This window comes from Apium graveolens, chromosome 6 (assembly GCF_009905375.1).
Source record: "Apium graveolens cultivar Ventura chromosome 6, ASM990537v1, whole genome shotgun sequence".
Lineage (NCBI taxonomy): Eukaryota > Viridiplantae > Streptophyta > Magnoliopsida > Apiales > Apiaceae > Apium > Apium graveolens.
The window spans coordinates 303,017,782-303,033,927 of NC_133652.1; positions in this window are offsets into that span (position 1 = coordinate 303,017,782).

The following is a 16,146-nucleotide window of genomic DNA, read 5'->3' on the forward strand; positions in this document are numbered from 1 at the left end:
ATTTCTGTATGGATTTATGGGGGATTGTTAGAAAAATGGATTTTAGATCATAAGTTTTATTATATTCTTGATGATAATTCCAAAATCTTATGATTGGAAGTTGTTCCTTGATTTGTGAACTTACACTTTCATGTATGGTTTTATGATTTTTTCTTAATGAAATTCATAGAGAATTAGAGTTGAACTTAGTGGCTCGAAAGAGCTTGAACTTAGTGTTCGATTTATATAGTATCACACACAAGGGTAGTGTACAACTACTAAGGTGTGTGATGGTGTATTATGTTCTTGTGTGCTTCACATGCGCGCGCGCACACACACACACGCGCCGCCGTGCCGCCCCACGATGAACCACACCGGACCAGGTCGGGTCTGGTCGAAGGGCGATTTGGGAAAATTTCTCGGCGTCTCGCGTACGCGAGGCGACCTGGGCAAGGATTTTATTTATTTGTGATTTAATTTTTTAATTAGAATTTTTTTAACAGTTTGGACTGGGTTATTACTGTTGGGCTGAGTTTGGTTTCTGAATTGGGCTGAGTCACTTTGCAAATGGAATGAATCAGATTCAATGAACCTGATCATTAGATAAGTAACTTGTAACTGATAATATATTCAAATTAAAACATTTAAGCTGATATAATGCAAGAGATAAATATATAAGCTGTTATAATTTTATTTAAATTCAAAATCATCAGTTTTGATTTATTTAATAAATGTGCAGTTTAATTCTGAAATTAATTCAGGGTGGCCAGTTACACTTAGCCTCTAGTATAAATAGAGGACTAAGTTGCTGAGTTTGATACACCACACCTACATTCTCTTCTACCCTATGCTTTCTCTTCTCTCCCAAACACCATTCTGAGCTACTGATTTTTCCGGTGACTGAGGTGCTAGTCGAAGTGGAGTTTGTTGTTGCTGTGAACACCAAACTCGGAGCTATTTTATCCTGGAGGAGGCATTTCAAGCATCCCAACACAGGATGTGGGGGTAATTATCTGTTCAAGATCAATCAGAGATTCAAGCAAGGCCGAGAGACTCAGCAGATTAATTTTCTTGTTTCATTGTACCTGTTGGCTACCACTGCTTTTCTAATTCTTTTCACTGTGTTAAAGCTATGGTTACTGATATGCATTCTATTTTTTCTTTATTCTTACAGTTACAAATATGCATGCTGTTTACCTACAGGTTTTGTTTCGTTAATTATTATCTTGGCTGGTTAAATATGTTATATAACTGCCTCTATGTTGTTGTAATAGTTAATATTTCCAAAAAATATGCCTACAAAAAGACATTGCATTTTTAATCTCCTTGCAACCCTAACCAAGATATGAGCCAAGTTAGCTAAATACCCTGAGCATAAAATAAAAAATTGAAAGTAAACTTGCTTTATATTGATTGCGAACAAGAAACCTTCTTTCCGGGTCAAATGAGACTTATCTTAAAAATTATCGACAAAGATCCACAAGATTGAACTTGCATTTGATACCATTGAATTGATATTGAAAATCAGAGTTGTAATGTTTATGGCTCGCGATGGAGTTATTACTTGGGCTATACAAATTTCTAACTGGAGAAATACTGTCTTTGTAACAGACATAGATGATTGTCTAAGTTTGCTAGATAATCTTGATTGATAGATTCTATAAATGGGAAAATGGGTGATTACTTGAGTTAGAGTAATACAATTTGGTTATATACCAACTGGGTCGCTTATAAGTTTTAGATGGTTTCACATGCCATTTTTTATCTTCCCATCCAATTTGTATCATAAAAGTAAATGATTTAGGTAAAAATGATTTCAATGAATAATTTTTTAAGATTGGATAATCCGACCCCTAATTTCAACACATCGAAATAAATACTATAATAAACTTTAATTTCGAGAAAGTTGCGTTTTAGTGGTCATGTTGGTGGTTTGATTCTCTGTACTTCAAAACTTTTTAACAAAATAATTATTTGCTAAATGCTGAATTAAAGCCAATACTTGTAGAATGAGTAAAATATGTGGTTTGATAGAGAAAGTTACTGTAGTGATGATGAGTTTATAGAGATTAGAAATGCGTGTATAGAAGAAAAAAAATAAAATGGATGAACATGCACTACAAGAAAAACGGGTAAATACGACCGGTTCAAAATCGGTTGTATTTAGTTAAATTCGACCGCTTTCGGTCGTATTTAACTAAATATGACCGGTTTTTGGACCGGTCGCATTCGCTCGAGTCATATTTAGTAAATCGGTCATATTTAGTATACGCGCGGCTAAATTCGACAGCTTAAATTCGACCGAAAGCGGTCCAATTTGTTTTTCACCTAAAATTTGAAAATCCCACCCAAAAACTTGAATTTTTAAAAAAATTTAAAAGTCCACCTAAACTATAAATTTGACTGTATATGGTTAAAAATATTGTTCTAAATTCGACCGAATGCGGCCGAATTAACGAGCATCAGATTTTAAAAAAAAATCTCGCCAGAAAATTTTCAGATTCCGGTGAGTTTCAAAAAATCCGGCAACCATTCCGATAACTCCGATATTGCCAAAAATGAGATTTTTTCGGTTCAATTTCACACAATAAATCATTTCCAAAATCTAAAACTAACATCACCAACAATACAATCCATTTTTCGATCAAAACGACAACTTTTCCGGCCAAACTCGAAATAATGTAAAACTAGACCAAATTCAACACTCAATATCACAAAACAAAGTCAATAACCTATACAATCAATTATCAATAATTATATTAACATATAACCCTATCAAGAACACAACAAATTATTCAAAAATAATACCAAATCACAAATATCAAGTTTTCAATTCGAAATTTTTACATATATACTCCTACAATTTTCCTAAATACAAACCCACAATAAAAAATGATATAAAACACAAAATTTTGAAGACCCATTTAATATTTTATTCAAGAAAATAAAGATAAAAGATGGGTGTTGGGGGCGGATGTTTGTACGAATAGAAAATAAAAAGAGGTGGTCGGAAAAAAAAGGGGATTGGCCGGAAAAAAAAGAAAGAAAAAGGGGGAGGGAGGGGGTTGAGTGGTGACAGTAAGAGAATAGGGGTGGGGGAGGGGGAGGGGAAGCGGATATGGGGTGGGGGGTGGGGGTTGGTTTAACTTAAAAAGAGATATTAAATTTCAGTTTTTATTTGAAAAGTAAAATCAGTTGTTGGATTATAGTTTAGTGATTGAATTTGGCACGTTGGATCTAAATCACGCGGATCGCTGACATGGACATGCTAAATACAACCGCAATCAGTTGAATTTAGGAGTGTCAATTTATAAATTCATATATTACGTATTTTCTGTTATAAAATTAAAATCCGAATAATTTCTCTAAAATTATATTGTAATTTGTTAATCTTTTTCTTAAACTATTATAATTTTATAATTTATTTTAACAACTCATTATTTTATTAAAAAATTAAAATTATAATTTTGATCAATTTTATGATAAATTCCATTAACAAGAGTGTGCGGTGAAATTTGGAATAATGTTTATTTATACTTTATTTGTAAAAATAATCGAGATCTAATGATTAAAATACATTTATTTTTTTTTAATTTTTTTTATCATAGAACTAAAATATATAGATCTTAATATCTATAATATTGGATCATTCATAAACATATTAAAAAAAACAAAACATCATTATGGGACTAAACACTAGTAAGAAGTACGGGTCAAACTACTAGTTGGCTGTTAAAATAGCAAACCAAATACATTTATTTTTTTTAAATTTTTTATCTTATCACTAAAATATATAAATATTGACATATGTAAGGTTAGATCATTCATAAACATTTTTTAAAAAATCAAAACATCGGTATGGGACTATCACTAGTAAAAAGTACTGGTCAAACTCCTAGTTGACTGTTAAAATATCAAACCAAATGCATTTCTTTTTCCTATTTTTTTATCGTATCACTAAAATATTTAAATATTGATATTTTTAAGGTTGGATCATTCATAAACACTTTTTTAAAAAATCGAAACATCGATATTGGACTAAAACTAGTAAAAAGTACTGGTCAAACTACTAGTTGACTGTTAAATATCAAATCAAATGCATTTATTTTTTTCTAAATTTTTTATTATTTGACTAAAATATATATATCTTTACATCCTTATGGTTGGATTATTCATAAACATTTTTTAAAAAATTGAACATTAGTATGAAACTAAACACTACTAAGAAGTACTGGTCAAACTACTTGTTGACTGTTAAAATAACAAACCAAATACATTTATTTTTTTTAAAATTTTTTATCATATCACTAAATTATATAGATCCTGACATCCTTACGGTTGGATCATTTATAAATATTTTTTAAAAACTCGAAACATCGGTACGGGACTAAACACCAGTAACAATAACTGGTCAAACTACCAGTTGATTGTTAAAATAGTAAACCAAATACATTTATTTTTTTCTAATTTTTTTAACATATCATTAAAATATATATATCTTGACATACTTACGGGTGGATCATTCATAAACATTTTTTAAAAAATCGAAACATCGATACGAGACTAAACACTGGTAAGAATAACTGGTCAAACTACCAGTTGACTGTTAAAATAGCAAACCAAATATTTTTTTTCTAAATTTTTTATCATATCATTAAAACATATAGATCTTGACATTCTTAGGGTCATTCATAAACATTTTTTAAAAAATCGAAATATCGGTACGGGACTAAACACTAATAAGAATATATAAGTGGTCGAACTACTAGTTGACTGTTAAAATAGCAAACCGAATACATTTATTTTTTTCTAAATTTTTTATCATATCAGTAAAATATATATATATTGACATCCTTACGGTTGGATCATTCATAAACATTTTTTAAAAAATTGAACATCAATATGTGACTAAATACTAGTAAGAAGTACGGGTCAAACTACTAGTTGACTATTAAAATATTAAACCAAATATATTATTTTTTTCTAAAAATTTATCAGATCACTAAAATATATAGATTTTTTAAAAAAAATCAAAAAATTAGTTTGGGACTAAACACTAGCAAGAAGAATTGGTCAAACTACTGATTGATTGTTGAAATAGCAAACCAAATACGTTAATTTTTTCTAAAATTTATATCATATCACTAAAATATATATAAATCTTAATATTTGGTTCGTGAACAGCTCGGTTCGCATTTAACTTCTACAAAATTAATAAGTTACTTAAATAATTTATTTTAAAAAAATTTAATTGTGAAAATAATTAATATTACCCAATGCATTCATAATAGATAAATACAATTGATTTCTACTAAAATTACAATTTTTAAAAAAGCAAAAATTTCCCCCACTTTTGCAACCAACGTTTTAAAAGTGCCGGAAATTTCCCGTCATTTCAAAATATCAAATTCGACCAAAAATGGTTGAATTTAGGAGTGTCGAAAAATTGGCTGGCGGGAAAATTTCCCTCATTTTTTTGGAAAGGCTAAACTATATGCGGTTGAATTTAGAAGTACCTCTAAATTCAACCGTACACCCATTTTTTTGGTAAGGCTAAATTCGACCGAATGTGGTCGAATTTAGGAGTATTGCTAAATTCAACTGCATACGGTTGCATTTTTTGCTAAATTCGACCGCGTAAATACGACTGTAAATAAATATGACCGCATGCGGTTGAATTTAGCCGCACGCCTTAAATTCAACCGAAAGGGGTTGTATTTGACCCCGGTTGTATTTAAGCGATTGTATTGAGCCTTATTTTCTTGTAGTGATGATAGGGAAGTAAACTTAAATGAAACGTATGAAAGTGATAAAAATACTAGTGATAGTGACATGGGATTTTATGTTAGTAGTAAGGAGAGTGATCAAGAATTTTATTATGCAAACCCCTGGAAATGGGATAATGAAATATATAAACGCGACTCTATAAGTTGGTCATATATTTGTTACTAAAACAATTTTTAGGTAAAGTGCTATAAAGAGAATTTCACCAAACCAATATTCCTGTAAAAAGAAGTTGCATCCAAATTTAAAATCGAAGAACTACCGTCTTTCCTTCTTTATATCAGACATAAAAGATGGGAAGAGCTCTTTATAAACCTTAATTGATAGATTGTATAAATGGGAAAATGGGTGATTACGTGGGTTTGAGTAATATAATTTGGTCACATACAAGCTTTTAGCTGAGGTGCACATGCCACTTTTTCATCTTTCCATCCAATTTTTAAGGCAATAACAAGAGACCTGGAGAAAATAATTTGAATTAAAGTTTTTGATTTTGTATGATCCAATTAAAAGTTAGTAGTAAGTTCAATGACTTAAATTCCATTTAACCCTTATTATTATATGAGGCCTTAACTTTTGCCCTTATGTGCTTTAATGCTGGAGTAAGAATTATAATATTTAATTTCTATTTTTAGTTTCTATTTCATTGGAAAAATTTTTTAGATACCATATCAAATTATGTTAAAATATGTACACAAGTAAACCATCATATATGACAAAGCCACACACAAGATATATTTTGTAACAAAGACCTTCCCGATAAGGCAATAACAATTTAAAGTGTTAATTGGCTTATAAAAATTGGTTTTTGGGGGGCTAGCAGAAAGCCCGTATAAAAAGGTAATAATGTAAATAACTAAAGTTTGGAGTTACGATGATTACTTAAATTTTATTTGTATTGTATATTATTTGTATTTTTTAAATTATATACATATTTATTACGAACGGTGTCACCATAAAAAATCTTGACACAAAATCAGTATAAATCAGTATATATAGCACTTCTCTTAAAAAATATTTATTTATTATTTGAAAATAAATATTTTACAAAACCTCATATGAAATTTTACTTTCTCGGAATTCACTTCTAATTGGAAAATAAATATTAAAATTCAGATTTCCTACTTTAGGTCTTATATATAAGGTAAGGAGAGACCTATATTAATTAAAACTATATTAACTTATTCAAATTAGAAAAGAAAAAATAAATTCCTTTTATAATAATTAAAACTTATTTTAACTTATTCGAATTAGAAAAGAAAAATGAGTTCCTTTTACATATTCGGAATACAAAAATAAATAAATTACAATAACTATATATAAAAATGAAGATTATTTGATATGCAAACAATGAGCAATGATCCAAGGCCATCGAAGGTAAGAGGGATCGATAAGCCATCCATTTAGAAATCTTTAATATTGTTTACGGTAACACTCGTTTTGTTTTTTGTTTTAATTTTGCAGGTCGTCGGCTCTCGGGTGTATATAAAGATATTCAATATAATATTATTTATTTGTATGGGTTCGCATAAGTTTATTGTTTGAATATTAAAATATATTCTAACTAGATTATAATTTTTTTATATTAATAATGTATTTGACGAGATAACGGCTCAAACTAAATTTTTATCCAAATAGGCTCAAATTAATTTTTATCTAAATTATAATAATTTTTATTATTAATGCTGGTGTTTGACGGGAGGGGATGAAACTAATTTTTATCTAAATTATAATAATTTTTTATTAGTATTGTGTGTGACGGGAGAGCGACTCAAACTAATTTTATCTAAATTATACTAAATTTTTTATTAGAATTGTATTTGACGAGAAAGCCGCTCAAACTAATTTTATGTAATTATAATATTAGTTCATACTAGAATTTATCTAATTTGTTTTTTATTTCATCACGCGTTATCCTAACAAAACTTCACAGTTAGTACGATTATTATCTGCTATAGATTACGTGATATAAATTGATATCATTAAAAAAATGTACAAAATTTTGTTTTATTATGTATATTATAATGGGTGTCAGCCTAACAAAGCATGATACAAAATGAGAAATAATTATGAATAATTAATTTTTTTTGTTATAGTTCATTTTTTTTGTAAATAATTTTCATATGATATTTTTCAAAAATATTTGTTTAGGACCACTGCGCAGCGCGACTTTGTTGACTAGTCTTTATATATATATAAAGGAAAATCCCACCGAAGTTTCAAATCGTCTGAAAATTATTTATCTATTTTTCTAGAGCTCCTCTATTTTTATTCAATAAAAATTAATTTTTTTATATGCATTCAAATTAATAGGGAAGATAATAAATATTTAGAAGTCAATCCTATTTAGAATTTGTGTAATCGAATTAATAAGAAAAATAAAAGTGTTTAAAAGTCAATCATATTTAGAATATATTTAACCAATTTTATCTTTTTCTCAATTAATCTAATCATAATTTCATATTTAAATCAGAAGCCTATTATATAAAGGAGTATATACATTCGAATTAATAAGGAAGATAGTAAATATTTAGAAGTCAATATTATTTAGAATTTGTTGATATCTTTTTTACATTTTCTCAAGTAACTTAAATCATAAATTACTATTTAAATTGAAGTTCAAGCCTATTATATAAAAGAGTATTCTTGATATATAAAAGATAAAACTTCGAGACCTCTAATAAGAATCATATTTATCTATTTTTCTTGAACTTCTTTGTTTTAAATTTTAGGAGTGATATTATTGGTCTCTTGTGTGAGCTAGACTATGAAATGCGTGGGCACACTCAAATATTGATTTGATATGATAGTCTATTCATTCATCAAGGAAACTTGGATTAAACTATGACGCAGATGACACATTACATGCCTCTAGTTTAATCTATAATATTTGGTCAAAGAGATTATATTATATTGTACATTATTCATGAAAGATTTAATCGATCATCGATTCAATTATTATTACTTGGGTAGCAATGATGTATTACTAGATGCCGCTCATTGTTTATGATTTTATATTAGATTTAAAATTCGTTGTCAACATAATAATAACCTATAGGGTCACACACAAAGAATGCTTGAATGATTATTTAATTTAAATTGGATTTAAAATAAATTAAAATTCTTCGAATTAATTATAATATTAATTAAGTATGAGTTAATTAATTAGATAAATAATGATATTCGAATTTACTAATATCAATTATAAAATTCAGTTGTTAAATAATTAAGTGTGACTTAATTATTATACAAATAGGAATTTGAATTAATAATAACTCCTAATTAGTTAAGTGTTATAATTCTTTTTCTACTCTCTATATAATATTTCTTGTGTGGCTGATTTTGGGTGTTAGACTTTTACTAAAACCCTAACCACCAAAAGAGAAGATGGACAAAGTAAGAAGAAACGATTTTGTGCTAGTACACATCCAATCCTTGAGTTCAAGCATTCGTGTGGATACCAATAGAGCGAACATCGCGAGAGAGGGATGCGTGGTGGTTGAACATCTTTAGATCTCTATTATTGAACCAATTTGTAAAGCTTCTTAAGGTAAACAATCTGATCTACGAATTAAATATCAGTTTTTCACATGGATCCCGCGGTGGGTTTCAAAAATTCAGGTTTTTCACGTATTTAATTATTGATTCCGTTGCATTTATGTGCTCGAAACCCTTCACTTTCATCGCCATCAATCTTCCTCGCCTGTCTGTTTTCCTCTATTCTCAAGCCTCTCTGTCTCCCTCGTCTTTCTTTTGTTCTCTTTTCGAACCCCTCTCAATCTCTCTCTCCGTTTGTCTCTTTCTGTCGTCATAAACACAACCCACAGAGCGTGTACACTATTACACATGAAACCACCCTCCCAACTGTCAATTTCTCCCCCGACCAGTGGGTCTCTACTTCAACCCATGTTTCTCCTTTAATAAACAATCAACATCATAAAATTGTTGATATTGAGATTTTGGGTTATCATGGTGGGTAACTGTTGAACATGAACCCTAATTTTTAATTTGGGTTATTTGTCATATAATTTAAACATTTGTTATATTTAACGGAAAATTTAACGAGAGGGGCGCAGAGCCTCGATATTGTTGACAAATTCAACAACTAGCCATCACACTGGCACGAATAAAGATTTAACCATTTTCGTCAAAAATGAACAAAGTTCATGCCAATATAGTGCAATTAAGTCTAAAATTATTAATAAATTACATACCTCGAAATGTGAACTTTTAGAAATGTAAATATTTTTACTTCTAGTGTGCGTGATTTTAAATATATAAAAAGGAGAAAAGTATTATATGGATAAATTCAAAATTTTTAAAGGAAATTACATATCTCTAAAAGAGATTAAGTTTTCGACTAATAACGTAGACGTGACTTCAACTATATATAAATAAAAAATATTATATGGATAAATCCAAAATTTTCAAGGGAAATTAGAGACCTCTAAAAGAGGTCAAAGTTCCGATTCTTGACGTGTAAATAATTATGGATGAATTCAAAATTTTCAAAGAAACATACATAGCTCGAAGTGTTACCTTATTTTTTCATAGAGTGTCTCATTGTTTACATAAGAAATCCTATATATAATACAAAATTCAATTCAAATTATTGAGTTTGATTTAAGTTAAAGCTTATAACCAAATTCAGTTAAATACCCGAAAATGTAATGAAATGCAAATAAGTAAATTTGTTTTTTGCCAAACCTCAATCCAAACAAAAAATATAATGAAATTTAATATTTATTATATGTCATATTTTAAAAGTACAAACTTTTATTTGTATAAAAATTCAAAATATGATGCTTGGTTTTGTTCGATCCAATCAAACTACGAATAAATCAAGTAACCATCATGTGAATATATGAATATAAATATTTGTTTTTCTAAAATTGAGTTTAGCTATAAATTACCGATCTGTACAAGTTAAAATTAATGAATATCTTAAAGGCGTCATATAAATAGGCAAAGATTAAGCAAACATTTGAAAATCAGGCTATACTCGAAATATCATGAAAAAAATGGTAAACTTATATCAAAAAACGTACTCTGTTTGTTGTGGTGGAATAACTAAGGGAAATTAATTTCATCGTCCCTGAATTATATATATTTTTTTGTCTAAGTCCCTGAAGTATAAATATAAATTTATATCTAATCTAACTTTTGAATTTCTCTCATTGCAGTCCTCCTTTAAATTTTTAAGTTACGCATTTTTTAGGTGAAAAACGATTTTTAAAGTTGAAAATTGAGTTTCGAAGATTAAACAGTTTCTTGGTGAAGAACTTCACCGGAAAAAGAAAGGACACCCTATCGGAATCTGGGCAACCCAGTTTTCGACCAGTAATGCTCCCAATTCCGGCGAACATCCAACAAGATCTGGTGAACTCGAATTTATGATACACCAAAATTGACCCAAAAATTCAATGAAGATCGTATATAGTGATAAAAATATCAAACGAGTCTATTAGGCTAATTTATACTCCTAAATAAAATCAAATCATGTCGGAAAAACCAAGAACACCGGCGGCACAAGAATTTTCTGGCAAGGCTAATTCGAATACTAAAATCACGAAAATTATATGAACATGCTCACAATCGTACGATCTATTAATCTACATCATTAAAATCACTAAAAAGCTATTCGAATCAAAACAATATTCAGTCAAAATTTAGAAATTACCCAAACCAAATTTTGATGGTGTAGATAGATAGTGAATTGAAGAATGAGCAATTTGGTTACTCAAACTTGGATTTTGGACACTAAAATCACCTTCAAAATTGTCCTCGATTCTCTTAAACTTCAAGAATGTTCTTCACAACTAATTACATATTTTTTATTTGTTTTTTATAAGATGCCACATTATTAAAAAGTAACGGCGTAACTTAAAATCTAACAGAAGGATTGCGATTAGAAAAATTGAAAATTTAATTACTTATCAATTTATATTTATAGTTCATGTAACTAGAAAAAAGTGACTATAGTTCATGGAATTTAAAATTATTTTTTCAATAACTAATGGTACGATAAAAAACTGGCCAGAATATATAAGTATCAGTGTATTTAATGTTTAAAGATTTATATCAAGAAAAAGATTATACAAGATTGTTCCTATAGTAATATACTTTTTTTCTTAATACAATTTATAAATATATCATTATATTTTAGTAATAATTTATTTATAACATATTATTTGTAACATTATATACAATATCATTCGAGAAAAAAACTAAAGTTTTGCACATCAGTATCGTGCTTGTATTTTTCTAAAGATGTCACATTTCTGATATATCTCCTGGTTTCTTCCCGCGAGTGCATCCGCTGGAATTCGATTGTGATACAAAGATGAAGTAGATAAATTTTGTTTTTTCAAACCCACTGGGGGTTGATTTAAGTACTCAAAACTAGTTGTCGCCTTCAAGAAATGCAGAAAGAAGCGCCCAAAAGTCCTCGTCCATTCCCTAATATCATTTCATAAAGGATTCAATAAGATTATGTAGATGTTTATAGTTTTAGAATTTGAACTGCTAAGCTACTACAATAAGCTATGATGGTACCTGCTGATCATCATCAGACGACGGATTTCCTATCAATTCAAAACTGGAAGTCTCCGTATTGTTTGCTGAGTTCGCAATGCATCCAGTATCATAGCTTCTATAATATGTGACATGTACAGTATGAGTTAAGCATTAAAGTTGATGAGCATAAGAGACTCATGGTCATTTTAAACACATGGTACTTAATTATGCAGTACCCTGTAGATTTAGGAAGATGAAGTATATATAGTTGCAAAAGAAGAATAATTAGTTCGTCAAGTACCGTTTCTGCAATATCAATATATAAATAAATGTACATATATAAGTATATACCTCATCAAGATTTGTGTGCACCTTGTTAGCATTTGGCATGTCTTTATTTCCCAGAAAGGCATGTCCAAAATCAAAATTGTTTCCGACATAGCAGTCTTGATTTTGGTTCTGCATGCGGTAACACGTAGAGGAAAAAGTTGGAGAAAATCGATTACGAAGTTATATATCGATATCTAAATAATTTTACATGTATTAAGTATGTACCTCATCAAGTTTATGTGTGCCTTGATTGCATTTGGCATGTCTTTGTTTACCAGAAAAGCATCTCCAAAATTAACATGTTTTTAATGTAGTAGTCTTGATTGTTGTTCTACATGCGATGACACGTAAAGGAGAAAGATAAATATAATCATGTAGCAATATATCAATATCTAAATAATTTACCATACAATAAGTATACACCTCATTAAGGTTTGTGGGCACCTTTTCCATCAGCATATGCCATGTCTTTGTGTTCCACAAAAGCATCCCCAAAGTCAAAATTGTTTATGAATAGCAAGTCTTGATTTATGACCTACATGTTAAAACACTTGTATCATGCTTCTATGATATATGTAACATATAGTTTGAGTTAAGTATTGAAGTTGATGAGCATAAGAGACTGATGTTTATTTTTAACTCATGGTATTTTAATTTCTTAATTTCCATTAACATCTCATACTAGTAGAGTTATCAAGTTAATTCTAAATAATAGTAATTCTAATTTCATGTAAAATGCTTTTTATTATAAATGAAAAAAAAACTCCAAAAAAGTCTTATGCAACAGATCAGAAAAGTTACAGATGCACTAACCTCACTTAGGTTTCCTTTATCCCAAAATACGAGCTCCTCCACTGCGGTGGTATTGTTGTTGTCCGAATTTGTCCTGTTCACTCCACCACATAATATAATGGAGTCGAATTAAGGTTTAAAAGTATTTTAATAAATTGTTCTGGTTAAATTTTACTTATGTCAACTATGTACCTCATCAAGGTTTGTGGGCACATGATTTGATAATGGGTATTTACCTTTCAAAAAACAAACCGCTCTTGAAAGGATATTACATACAAGTATTGCACTAGTAAATAATTTTTTTTAAGCATAATCATTGATAAATTACTACCTCCGGCAGTGAATTTAGTTTTCGGTGGAGCATTTTCTTCATTGTTTATATTAGAAATCCTACACATAAATTAAAATTACGTTAATGAATTTTATTACGTTAAATCCACATATTTATAAAATTAAATAATATAAACACAATCCATTACAAAGTTTGATTTTGGCTACAACTGAACAAAATCGGCAAAAATACCCAAAAATGTATAATAAATGTCAAAATTTCATGCCAAACTTGAATTAAACCAAATATTTAAATTAAATTAAATTAAATTTAATATTTGTATTTAGGTTTTAAAATTAAAAGTTTTTATGTTTAGAAAAGTTCCAAATATGATGCTTGGTTTAGTTCAATACAGTCAAAATATAAAAAAAGTAATCAAGTGTACATGAATGTATATATCAATTTTCTAAAATAAAAATTTGGTTCACCTATCACTTACGAAAAAAATATATGATAGTGTACATGAATGCATATATCAATTTTCTAAAATAAAAAATTGGGTTTAACTATCACTTAGCAATTCGAATGAGGAAAAAGTTAAAAGAAACAGAAGTTTGAAAATTTTGTACCGTCATCATACGAGAGCGGAAAATATCGAGCAATTATTTGTAAATCTAAACAATTGAAATATCATGCAAAAATTGCAAGACCGGAAATTGTACTGCTTTGATTTTTTTGTGTGGAGAAATTAACATTATAATTAAAATTTGGGTAAAGAAGATCGATTTTTAATGTATTCAATGCTTCAAGAGTGATATCGATTCTCAATTATGTAAAAATTTGAGATTCGGAGGAGAGTTTTGGAGAAATAATAGGAAACGGAGATGGTTGCAGGAATAAGATGCAAGATCTGAATTTTAATAAAGTAGTTTGAAAAGTGTAGAAAATTCTAGAAGCTCCGAGAGCATAGTAGACTCCGATGGATGTATTTATTGAAAATTGGGCTTTAATCTTAGGATAAATAAACTATGTTGGACATATATTAGTAAAAATTAGAATATAATCTTAATGAAATTTTTTGTTTAGAGGCCCAAAGTTAAACAAACTAACCTGATATTAGCCCAATTTATTTAGCCCAATTATTTGTTATATTGTCATGACGAATAAGCCGAATCCACCAAATTATTCTACTGGTTAATATGAAATACCGTAATATCCCATTTTTATAGTATTTTCTTGTTTAATCTTCATCATTTACTCTTTTGTATAATATTGATTTTCCCATCTATTTATGTAATATAACTATGTATGAATAGGTTTCGATTTGGTATAAAATTTGTTAATGTGGTATAGACGATATTTTTAAGTGTACATCATGCTTTTATTAAAATTATCTGCAATAATACAAGAAAAATGTGTAAATACAACTGTTTCTGGTTATATTTAGCTAAATATAACCGGTTTTTAGACCGATAATAAATACGGGAGTAATATTTAATAAGTCGGTTGTATTTAGTACTAAATTCGGTCGTTTTTTCTGTTATATTTACTTTTGTTGAAAATTCAAAAATCTCGCCCAAAATTACATTTTTTTGGAAATTCCGATATACTAAAATCTAATGTAGTCGGTTGCCTGTGTAAAATTAAACAAATTTAAAATATGATCCAACCCCTAATTTCAACACACCCAAATATTATAGTCATAAATTCTAATTTCGAGAAAATTGTATCTCAATGATCGTTGGTGATTTAGATTCTCTATACGTTAAAACTCTTAGACTAAAAAGTTATTTGCTAAAATGTTGAATTAAAGCCAGTAGTAATAGAATGTGTAAGAGATGCTGTATTACAATAGTCTTGTAGGTTTATTTATTTGTATGGGTTCGCATATGTTTATTGTTTGAATATTAAAATATATTTTAACTAGATTATATTAATAATGTATTTGACGAGATAACGGCTCAAACTAAATTTTTATCCAAATAGGCTCAAATTAAATTTCTATCTAAATTATAATAATTTTTATTATTAATACGGGTGTTTGACGGGAGGGGATGAAACTAATTTTTATCTAAATTATAATAATTTTTATTAGTATTGTGTGTGACGGGAGAGCGACTCAAACTAATTTTATCTAAATTATACTAAATTTTTATTAGAATTGTATTTGACGAGAAAGCCGCTCAAACTAATTTTATGTAATAATAATATTAGTTCATACTAGAATTTATCTAATTTGTTTTTTATTTCATCACGCGTTGTCCTAACAAAACTTCACAGTTAGTACGATTATTATCTGCTATAGATTACGTGATATAAATTGGTATCATTAAAAAAATGTACAAAATTTTGTTTTATTATGTATATTATAATGGGTGTCAGCCTAACAAAGCGTGATACAAAATGAGAAATAATTATGAATAATTAATTTTTTTGTTATAGTTCATTTTTTTTGTAAATAAATTTCATATGAT